This window comes from Eulemur rufifrons, chromosome 8 (genome assembly GCF_041146395.1).
Source record: "Eulemur rufifrons isolate Redbay chromosome 8, OSU_ERuf_1, whole genome shotgun sequence".
Classification (NCBI taxonomy): domain Eukaryota; kingdom Metazoa; phylum Chordata; class Mammalia; order Primates; family Lemuridae; genus Eulemur; species Eulemur rufifrons.
Window position 1 is genome coordinate 52,339,791 of NC_090990.1, and position 10,923 is coordinate 52,350,713.

Sequence of the window (10,923 nt, forward strand, 5' to 3'; positions counted from 1 at the left end):
GCTTTGAGAATAGGCTCAGTGCTCCAGAATCTCCCAGTTGGTGCTTCTTCTTGAATTGTCTAATTGAGGTTTATTTTGGTATATCAAACTAAAAGTCCGTGTGGGTCTTAATGTTCCCACTACCTGGCATCATTGTCACTTGATACATATTGCTGGAATTAAAATAAGATGGATTCCATAGGGATGGTGAAGAAATCTTAAACAGAGAAAGTCTTTTCGTTACAGATGATTGAGAGACTTTTTTTTTTTTTTGTCATTGGCTGAGATGACCAATGTATAAATGTATAATATGTCTTTAACAATGGCAGGACAACCTCATTTCCGCAGGGGCTTCAGTCTCTGCATCTCGTGGGAAGGACGTGCCTTTGGTGTGACAGGAGCTCTGTAAAGGTGTTCATGCTCTCAGATGGCCCAGAGCTTGCTATTAAATGCTCATCAGCATCACATAAGTCATCCCCTGAGGCCTTTTGTTTCCTGGTGGAAAGGACCTGGTAAATTATTTTAACTTTCTTGTGCCTCAGCTTCCTCATTGTAATATAGCAATAATAATTATGCCTACCTCAAAGAGTTCTTCTAAAAAAATGAATTATTAATGTAAAATGTGCAGAATAGTGCCTGGCAACAAATGCTCAATAAATTGTTAGTTATTATTACTATTGTCAGTTAAGAATGAGAATAGTTATGATGCTAAGGTTAAAAAGGAAAGAATCACTGGACTATGGGGAAGATTGATGACAATGGTGGCCCCAATTTATATTCTCCCTGTATCCAGCTCTCTGCAATGTCTCTTGGCAACTCCTCCTATCGAGAGATGGAGACTATTTTTCCAACCCTTGAATCTGGGCTGGCCTTGTGATCAATGAAATGAAGAAGGCATAAAGAGCCACTTCCTGGCCTAATTCTCTGCAGGCCTTGCACAATTGCACTCTGCCTCTTGGGCCTTTGCCTCTGCCTTGAGAAAAAGCCCAGCTAGCCTGCTGGAGAGTGAGAAACCACGTGAATGACAGGGATGAGTCATTTCAGCTGAGAGCACTCTAGACCAGCCAAGACCAGAAAACCTGTCCTTCTGAATTGGGATAAAACGAATGACCTGTAGAATTGTGAGCGAAATAAATGGTCATTGTTTTAAGCCTCTAAATTTTGGAGTGGTCGTTTAATGCAAAAATAGCTACCCAATAAAGATTATAACTAAAGATAAAGGATAGACATTAAGTGACCAATATTTGTTTATTTGCTACTCTTTGCCACCTACAAGCAGTTGGCTAATTCTGTAGAACAAATTATCCTAGAATTTTAAACTTTAGAGCTTAAAAATCTCTTAGTACAAACTCTTCAGTTTACAGATGAAGAAACTGAGACCCTAAAAGGTTAAGTGATTTGTAAGAGGTCATAGAGGTAATTGTGACCCTTGATTCATAAAGTGGTAGCAGAGTAACAGAGTCATGAAAAAGCAGAGCCGTGGCAAGTGCGTATTGATTTTGAAAACAGTAAAGAAAAGTGCTCAGACATTGGTCTCCTGAGAAGACAATGCCACCTCAGAGAGCTTAAGAGAGCAGTTCTGCGTGAGTGGGGCGGTTCCCGTCATTAGCAGTATTCACGTCCTTCTCCATTCTCCCCACCAAACATTCTCCACGGTCAAGGGCATACCCAGAGGCTACTGGCCTGAGAGACCAAATTTCTTTGAGTTTCTTAAAGATAGCCTACCAAATACAGCACATTTATATAAGCGCATTTTCTCCTCCTCCAAAATTTCATGACCAGTTGATTCTGCAGAATAATGGGTCCTGTTTGTCCTGTGTCTTCAATTATGGCCTGGCATATGACCTTGAATGCTGTTGGAAAAGCACAGTAGAGCAACGTGGTGAAGCGGAACAAGCACATTCTATGCCCTGAGGACTCAGTTGTTAGACGTCAGCTTCTCTGTGGGGTGCCTGAGAGTCTACCTCCTTCACTCACTCAGTGAATGCTTACTGAACACCTTCTAGGTGCCAAACACTGCCTACGCACTGGGGCTATAGCAACAAACAAAACAAAAGCTCCTGTTCTCAATGAGTGTATGAGTCTCCCATTGCTGTTGTAACAAACTACCACATACCTAAGTGGCTTAAAATAACATAAATTTGTTATCTTGTAATTCTAAAGGGCAGAAGTCGAAAATGGTCCCACAGGGCTGCTTCCTTCTGGAGCTTCTAGGGCAGAAGCTGTTTCCTTGCCTACATTCCTTGGCTTGTGGCCGCTTCCTCTGTCCTTGAGGCCAGCAGCACAGCGTCTCCTCTGTGACCTCCGCTTCCACCTCCACATCTTCTCTGTCTGATTCTGCCCTTCCTGCCTCCTCTTGTAAGGACCCTTGTGATTATATTGAGTCCACCCAGATAATCCAGGATCATTTCCCTGCCTCAAGATGCTTACTTTAATCGTATCTGCAAAGTCTTCTTTTATCACGGAATGTAACATAATCACAGGTTTTGGGCGTCAGGATGTGGACTGGTTTGGGGGCCCATTACTCAACCTATCACAAGGAGATTACATTTCAATAAAGTTCATCTTTATAGGATAAAGTCCAAGTTCTTGAATAGACTCAGATATATTTCTATGAGCTTCTTTATTCTCAGCCCTCTCTCTAATAAATCCCTGCTGCAAATACGTAGTTCAGCAATCCCGACATTTTTCTATAACCATCCCGCTCAGAACACATCTGCTATTTCTCACCCCCGTGACTGGCATCTGTCCGTGAGGCCCTGCTCCCCCATACCCCTTCTCTACCTCCCTGGACACTTGCCTGGCAAAATATGCAGCTAGGGCATCACCTTGCGTGAGAAACATGCCCTTCCCAATTACTCTCAAGAGACCCTGCGCCTGCCTCTACCGTCGACATCGTCACACTATATGGAACGTTGATGTGTCGTCCGTCTTGCTCCATTAATCAAAAAGTTCTTTGAGAACAGGAAGTGTGTCATTCTCTTTTTTAGCCCCATCACTTAGCATAGTATTCATGCCTGGCATATACAGTAACAGCTTAAGAAATGGTAAATGAATAAGTATTGCTGAAATCATTTATCTATTAGCTAATTATGAGAGGAAGAAGGGAGGGAGGAAAAGTTGCAGGAGTTTTCATCTCAAGTTGTTAAGAAAGTTTGGTGAAGAGCAGGTCTGTTTGCAGAGTGTGGAGAAGGCACAGCAGACGGGAAAGATGAGATGAGATTCGTGTGACTCTCAGGCAGTGATGCAGAGGAGCCCAGCGGAGCCTGAGGCGGGAAGCTTCAGGCTGCTCCTCGCAGTGGGGGTGCTTTGATGTGCGCCTGCTTTGATCCCTGCTGTGTAGCTATGGCCCAGGATGTTCTGGAAGGAAGGAAGAGTACTCACTGTGTCCTGTTCCCAGGAACCAGGGTGTGTTAGAGAAGAAGCACTTGGGGAGGGGAGGGGATTTTTTGGTGGCAAACTAATAAAATCATTTCCCAGAGGTAACTGGTCTCTCCAACACGGTTGAGAGCTGAAGCTGAAGTAGAGGATGCAGAGAGAGGACGTGGCACTGTGAGGTAAGGAAACACGGAATGCAGCATAAAAACGGAGACAAGATGAAATAGAAAAATGCGAAAGGGCTGAAGCCCACAGGTGAGGGTGGCAAACTCTTCTGTTAATGGCAGCAAGAGGACACTCAGCCATATCTGGAGGAGTGTTGTCTGCCTCGTGGACAACAATGGGAACACAGGGAGTGGCACTTCATGTACCCTACCCTGAGGAACAGGCCAACACGCGTGGACAGGTCGTAACCGGAGGAGGATCAGGGGAGACACAGAAAAACACTGAGGCTCTGCCCTTCATGGCAGGTCAAGTGGAACTTCCACTGTGTAGTTTAGTTTAAGAAGTATAAATTCTATCACTAATTATGTACAAGTTAATTCAGCCTAATTAAATTTATCTGAGATACAGATTCAGATATTCTCAAAAATTCCTTTTTGAAATAGAGCTTCCGTTTGAGAAGTTTTAAGTTCGTGCAGTAATCAGAGCCTGTGGACCATCTCAGACTAACTCAGTGTAAAGGTGTGGCTGTGTTAATCTTCCCAGGGTGTCAGAGAGCGGGAGAGAATATCATAAACTTTCAAAAAAAGGAGCATGTGGAACAAGCTTTGGAGAATTACTGTGAGAAAGTCAAGTACTCTGATGCCACACATATTAAACCGTTCAAGGGACAAACAACTGGGGGTACTTGAGCAAATATTTGATGGGACTTTATTCAAAAAGGAAGCACTCTGGAGAATATGCTACATTTTATTGTTAATTGTTCCAACACCACATCTCAGTATTCAAAGGAGTATATAAGTGGAGTCAAAATCACTGTAGTTCTCCTACAATAGGCCTAAATTACATGATTTAACACATCAGAAGGCAGGAACCTTGCCTGTTTTATTCGCCGCTAGAATAATTCATGCACATCACGAACACTCAAAATAGTTGATAGAATGAGCACAAGTGGAGAGAAGCTGAGGCATTGAATCTGTGCAAATTGTGCTTGTGAATGGGGAAAACAACTGGGATAAAAATCATGATTTTCCAAAGACCTGAGTGCCTCTGAGGCTTGGGCTTCTGTAGTTTAATCCTAGGAGAAAGTGAATAATACTGATTGCTGCATTTTTATTGAGAAATTCATTATATGCTAGATATTGGGCTGGATAATTTGGATATATTATTTCTAAAACGTATTCTAATAGTCAGAATAATTCCCCACGGTACTAGTATTATCCCTGTTTTCCCTGTTTTACAAATGGGAAAGGGGCTATGAAAAGTTAAATAGTTTTTCCAAAGTTACATAGCTAGTCAATGGCAGAATAGTGACAAATGGCAGAATAATGACAAATCCAGATCTGACTGCAAAATAATTGCTTCTTACTCATATTGCACCATTTCCAACAATGCATGTATTTTGAAAAACTTTATTCCTTATAATAGAATTAGGTCATGCTCATGATGATAAACTTGGGAAACAGAGAAATATATAGGGAAAAAATCAACCATGATACCTCCACTGTTTTGTAAACATATGGCAATACAATTGATTCTCATTTTTTGCAGCAGTTATGTTCTATAAAGTCACCACAAACACTGTATTAGTGAATACTGAACCTCAGGATTAGATTCCTGTAAGTTCAATATTTTTATCAACCAATCAATACATAACTTTGTTTTATATGTATTTCTATTTAAAGACACATTATTTAATATATATTGTTTATTCACTAACATTGAACTCACAGCCAACAGCACCATAACTCATGCCTGAAGGAAGTTTATCTAACATATATTTTCTCTGTAGGCAGAGAACACAACCTTGTTGTCCTTAGGAATATTAAACAGCACCTTAGCACTAGGGTTGGTGGCCATTTTAAACAGTGAAATCAGCAACAAAAAGCAGAAAAATGTGAAAAATGTGGTACTAAACAAATCCCCAAAAGGACACTTTTTTTTTTTTTTTTTTTTTTTTTTTTTTTTTACAGTAGGAGAGCTGAAACAAGATGGCAAAACGTCACCTAGCTTGACCTTGGCTGGAAATGTGCATGTTGGGTGATTCAAATATCACACCATTCTGGGTATGTCTCTGAGTAACCATGAAAGTGCTGCAAGCATTGATTTGAGGGTTTCAAATGAATTTCAGCAAGTAGGCAAATTTGCAAATATGGAATCGTGAATAATGAGAATTGATTATATTTCCTTCTGAGGAGTCAAAATACTGATTGCTTTTGTGAAAAATCACAGACATTGTAGAAGAGGACTTTTCAGAAACATATGCAAAGCTTTCCCATGCACAGGCTTTGGTGTTCCAGGTCTGACATTATCCATCCATCCATTTATTTCATTTAACATCTCTTGAGTAGCTCCTAAGTATATGCTAGGCACTATGATAGGTACCAGAGAGAATAAAAATGAACAAGGCAATTCCCACTCTCCAGAAGCTCCTGGTTTAACAGAAGGAGCCAGGCACATAAACAAAATATTTGAACAAAATGTGGTAAGTTCAGTAATGGACACAGACACAGGGTGTTTTGGGAGCACACACAGGAGGAGATCTGCTTAGCAGAGGAGGTGGTGCTTCAGCCAAGTACTAAGGAATTAGTCTGATTTAGCCACGTGAACGGTGGCAGAGTTTGGTGACTATTACTGTGAATAATATGCTAACAGTAGATGTTAACAAAGCCTAATTAATTTGATTCTGAAGTCTTTGGAAACAACAGCACTGTAAAATGATTAATTACTGATTATTCTAGCCTGTATCTTCAGAGAGCACAGCTTTTACTATGTCTTCTAGCCCTACCTGGACTTCACGGACCGTCATAGGATGATTAATACATATAACATGTCTTAAATGTTTTGTTAGATAGGTAAAGAATTTTATCTTATTGTAGTATTTACCAAGGTAACTGTACTTATGTTAGCTTTTCCACATAAATAGCAAGCTCCGCTTCCCCAAGTAGAGTGCTTTGTAAAAAAGTCTGCAAATAGAAATCATCGCTTACTACATAATGCAGAGCTAGCAGGTGAATATGTATAGCTCAGCCCCTACTTCCTGAGAGGATGGATCTTAGTTTATTCTATTATCAATTTTGAGGAAAATTATATACAGATTCCCTTAAGAGTATATATTATGACTTCAGAGAAAGTTTACCCAAAATCTGAATTGCTCAGTTAAAACTTCTCTTTTCTGTCTTGTTTCATTTAGAAGCAAAGATTAGAAGGGGACGAGTAATTGTCATACATTTTTTTATATAAGGGTATTCTCAAATATGCTCCTTTTCCAGGTATTTACATTTATTTTTAATGTATTAAAATTTATTAATTTTTATAAATTAAAAATTTACTAGTGTTTTTATTTAAAAAGGTAATGTACATGGTTGAAATTAAAACAGTACCAAGGATATATATACATATATAAAATATATAAAGAAATAAGGCTCCTTCGTATCTCCAAAATTCAGCAACCACTATTTATCAATATCTTGAGAATATCTTACAGAAATATTCTATGCAGGTACTAACATATATATCTATATTTAAGTCTTAAAAAAATCAGAATGAGAAGAGATAGAGGACAGGATGAATAAGTTTCCCAGGAAGACAGTTCCTTCAAACTTAATTTTCTCTAAAAGGGTAATGACATATTTATAATTCTTAAACTTAGTACAAAGGCAACAGGTGGTCATGAGGTTTTTTTTTAAATTTTAATTTTAAGGCAAAGGTAACTATTATTAATTGAGGACATACTGTATGCACATTCTGTATGAGGCACTTTATACGTGTTATCTCACTGGAGCTCTCAATGTCATGAAGAATGTATTATTCCCATATTATAAATAAGAAAACTGCATCTCAGAGAGATTAAGTAAAATTTTTAAAGTTTCACACAGCTGGTAAGTAATGGAGCCACAATTAAAACCCAGTTCTGTATGATTCCAATATCTATGTTCATTCCATGTCTATTCCAGATCCTGCACATTACGTTTAATATTTTGATAATAAATCTGGATATGATAGTTGATATGAGCTTAGTGGTTAAAAACATTCCTAACAGGGGTCTCTACCTGAAAATTCACTCTTTTAAAATGTGTGATTAATATTACTGTATTTCACATTATAAAGCCATAAATATTTAGTAGAGGCAAATCCCTTTAAAGAGATTTCCATAGACCACAAAGAGCTGTATCCGAGGAGGCCTGCAGGTGGCACTGCTGCCTGCGAGTCTCTAAAATCTCACTCACAGCGTTCTTAAAAAATAAATACATAAATAATTACTTCAGGAACTATCCAACACTGATTCCAAAAGTTAAATTTCAGCCAATGTTTAAGTGATTTATAAATTGTGTAATTTCTTCCAATTTATAGTTGAAACTGACATTTAATTTTCAACGTAATGAGCAGTGAGTGTGACGCTTCACAGAATTCCAGCTCAGCAACAGTGATATAAGTCTGAGTGGCTGAGACACATGAATATCAATTAACCTAGGAAAGAAAAAGAGATTTGGATTCTTTGCTTAAGCATAAGGTGCTGCCTGACAAACCAAACCACTTAAGAGTCAGAAGACAGATTGAGACTGCTAAGATCTAAAGATGGATGCAGTCCTTAGAATTTCCAAGTTATAAATCAGAAAGCTAATGAAAACACATGAATATAAAAGCCTGAGACTTTGTACATGATGAGCAAGCATGGCAGGTCGTTTATCACTGTATTTTTAGTGTTATCATGAATTTTTAAGAGAAGTTATTGCTAATCTCTAACCCCAGCTAATCATATGAGTGTTAGAAGACAAAAAGACAACTCCTTTCTCTTGAGTAGTTAATAGCCAAAGTTCTAGAGACAGAACACTACAAGATTTGTATAGGTCTGTATCTGGATAAGATTATGGGAGATTTAAACTTTCTTCATTGATAAATCATCTATAATAAATAGATATTACTTTTAAATAAGAAACACTAAATTAAAAAATCACCAAAACTGTTGTTCTCATTTCTTCTGTCTGTCTCTCACATATTAACACAAACCCTTTTTTGCTTGTTTTAATTCTAGGGATCCCTTGTAGTGAATGTGGGATGTTTTCAACAGATCCTCATTCAGTGCTGAGTCATTTATTCCCCCAGCTGCCAGAAATATTGGCTGCATTCCTCTTTAGGGACTGCGCTTGGCTAAAGGCAGCTGCCTTACCCAAGGTTACATCTACTCCCCAGGAGCAGCCCATATCCAGAGACTGGTTTATACTAAGGTACAAAGATCAGTCCCATTCCTTAATTTGGGACAATTCTGAAAGGTCATCTCTGCTCCAGAGCCCCCTATGGGATCAGCTGAGGCCTCTGTCGCTACTGCATTGCAGTTCAGATTCTTATTCTGCCCCAACCCATCTCCATCACTTTCTTACAAGTGTTGGTCCCAAGTAAATCTCCTAACCACAAGTATTTGTTTCAGTATTAGGAGCAACATGACCTAAGATAGTTAAAACTAGGAATACTCCTAGGAAGCTGTCACCAACTCCCAGCCAAGACAGCGTATCTTAAACAATATTACTCAATTGTTTCTTGGATTGTACAGATTTTGACAAGAAATCTACCTTCATTCTTACATTTTGTTCCTCTGTATGTTTTTTTCTCTGGCCACTTTTAAGATTTTTCACTTTATCACCAGTTTTCAGCAACTTGATTATACATGCGTTGGTGTGGTTTTATATTTCATTTGCTTGAGGTTACTTGAGCTTCTGTGGGTTTGTGCTCTTCATCACATCTAGAAAAAAAATAGCCATTATTTTAGTCAATAATTTTGTATCCTCCCTCCTCTCTCCTTTTCAGCCTCTAATTGCACGTGTTACAGAGTTTCATATTTTTACACAGCTCACTGAGGCTCTGTTCACTTTTTTTCAGTTTTGTTTTTTTCTGTATTTTGGATAGTTTCTATGGCTGTTTTCTAATTCACAGATCTTTTCTTCTGCTGTATCTTATTTGCTCTTAATCTCATTCCATTAATTTTTTTCATATTGGATATTGTATTTTTCATCTCTTGAATTTCTATTTGGATCTTTTTTATAGCTTCCATTTCTGTTACTGTATTCCTGGTTTCTTTTCTATCCTTGAGTATGTTTATAGTTTTTTAATAATAACTATTTTAACAGTTGTTTGTTAATTCCATTATCTCTGCCATTTCTGGGTAAGTTTCTATTGGTTCATTTTTCCCCTGGGTATGGGTCAGATTTCTCATTTCTTTGCATATCTGGTCATTTCTGATTGGATGCTCAACAATGTGGTTTTTACATTGCTGAATGCTGGATTTTGTTCTATTTGTTGAATGTGGAACTTTGTTCTGGCACATGGTAGGTTACTTGAAGAATAATTTGAACATTTTAAGGTTTGCTTTTAAGATGTTAGGGTAAATCTATAGTAGCTTTTATTCTAGAACTATTATTTATAATTTGGTCCTGCTACTAAAGCATAGCTTTATTGAGGTCGCCACCCAATGTCCCATGCCACAAGGTCTCTCCATTCTGGGTGGTGGGGATGTGAATTATTCCCAGCTGTGAGATCCAAGAACTGTTTGGTTTACTACTTTCCAGTCATTCTTTTCTTAGCCTCCTTAATGACTACTCATTTTTTACACCCATGCCAATTAATAATCAACAAAAACCTCTAGGAAACTACTCTGCTACTCTGCAGATCTCTGGAGTTTTGTTTTTTGTTTTTGTTTTATTTTTTCTTCTCTTTTTGCAGCTTTCCCAGTCATCCTGAACTCAGTTGTCTCCAGTTTCTCAATGCAGTGAGACCACTGGGCTTTATTTTGGTTCCTTCACCTGGCGACTGCCTCCAGGCAATAATCTGGTGCAATCATAAGGTTTACCTCCTTTGTTTTCCTTTTCTCAGTAAATCCAATGTCTGAAAATAGTTGTTTCATATATTTTGTCTGGTTTTCTGGCTACTTATGGCAGAAAGGGCAATTCAGATGTCAAATAATGTATGTGAAGCTAGGCTTTGATACAAAAAAATTTTTTTTATAATGAGCAAAAGTCAACACTGTTTTGTCTTAAACATTCTGTTTCTTCAGTGCACATTCTGAAAGGTTTTCAGAAGAGATAAAACAGCTAAGATATACTTTTTTCTCAATTCTGAGAAAATAAAAGATTCTTAATAAAAGTTAATTCTGAGTTAAATTATTCTGAGTTGCCATACTTTATTGTATTTAGAACTATTAAATTTATTTGGGTGAACTGACCTTTCAATTTAGTTTAATATTAAAACCAGCTATCCTTCACTTCTTTCCCATAAATATTTCAACACCACATACACATGTGCATATGCACACACACACGCTCACACACACACACACACACTCATCACCTTCAAAGTCAAAGGGTGATATATTTGTTGGTGTTACAGATTATCAGGGTATAAAATTCCAGA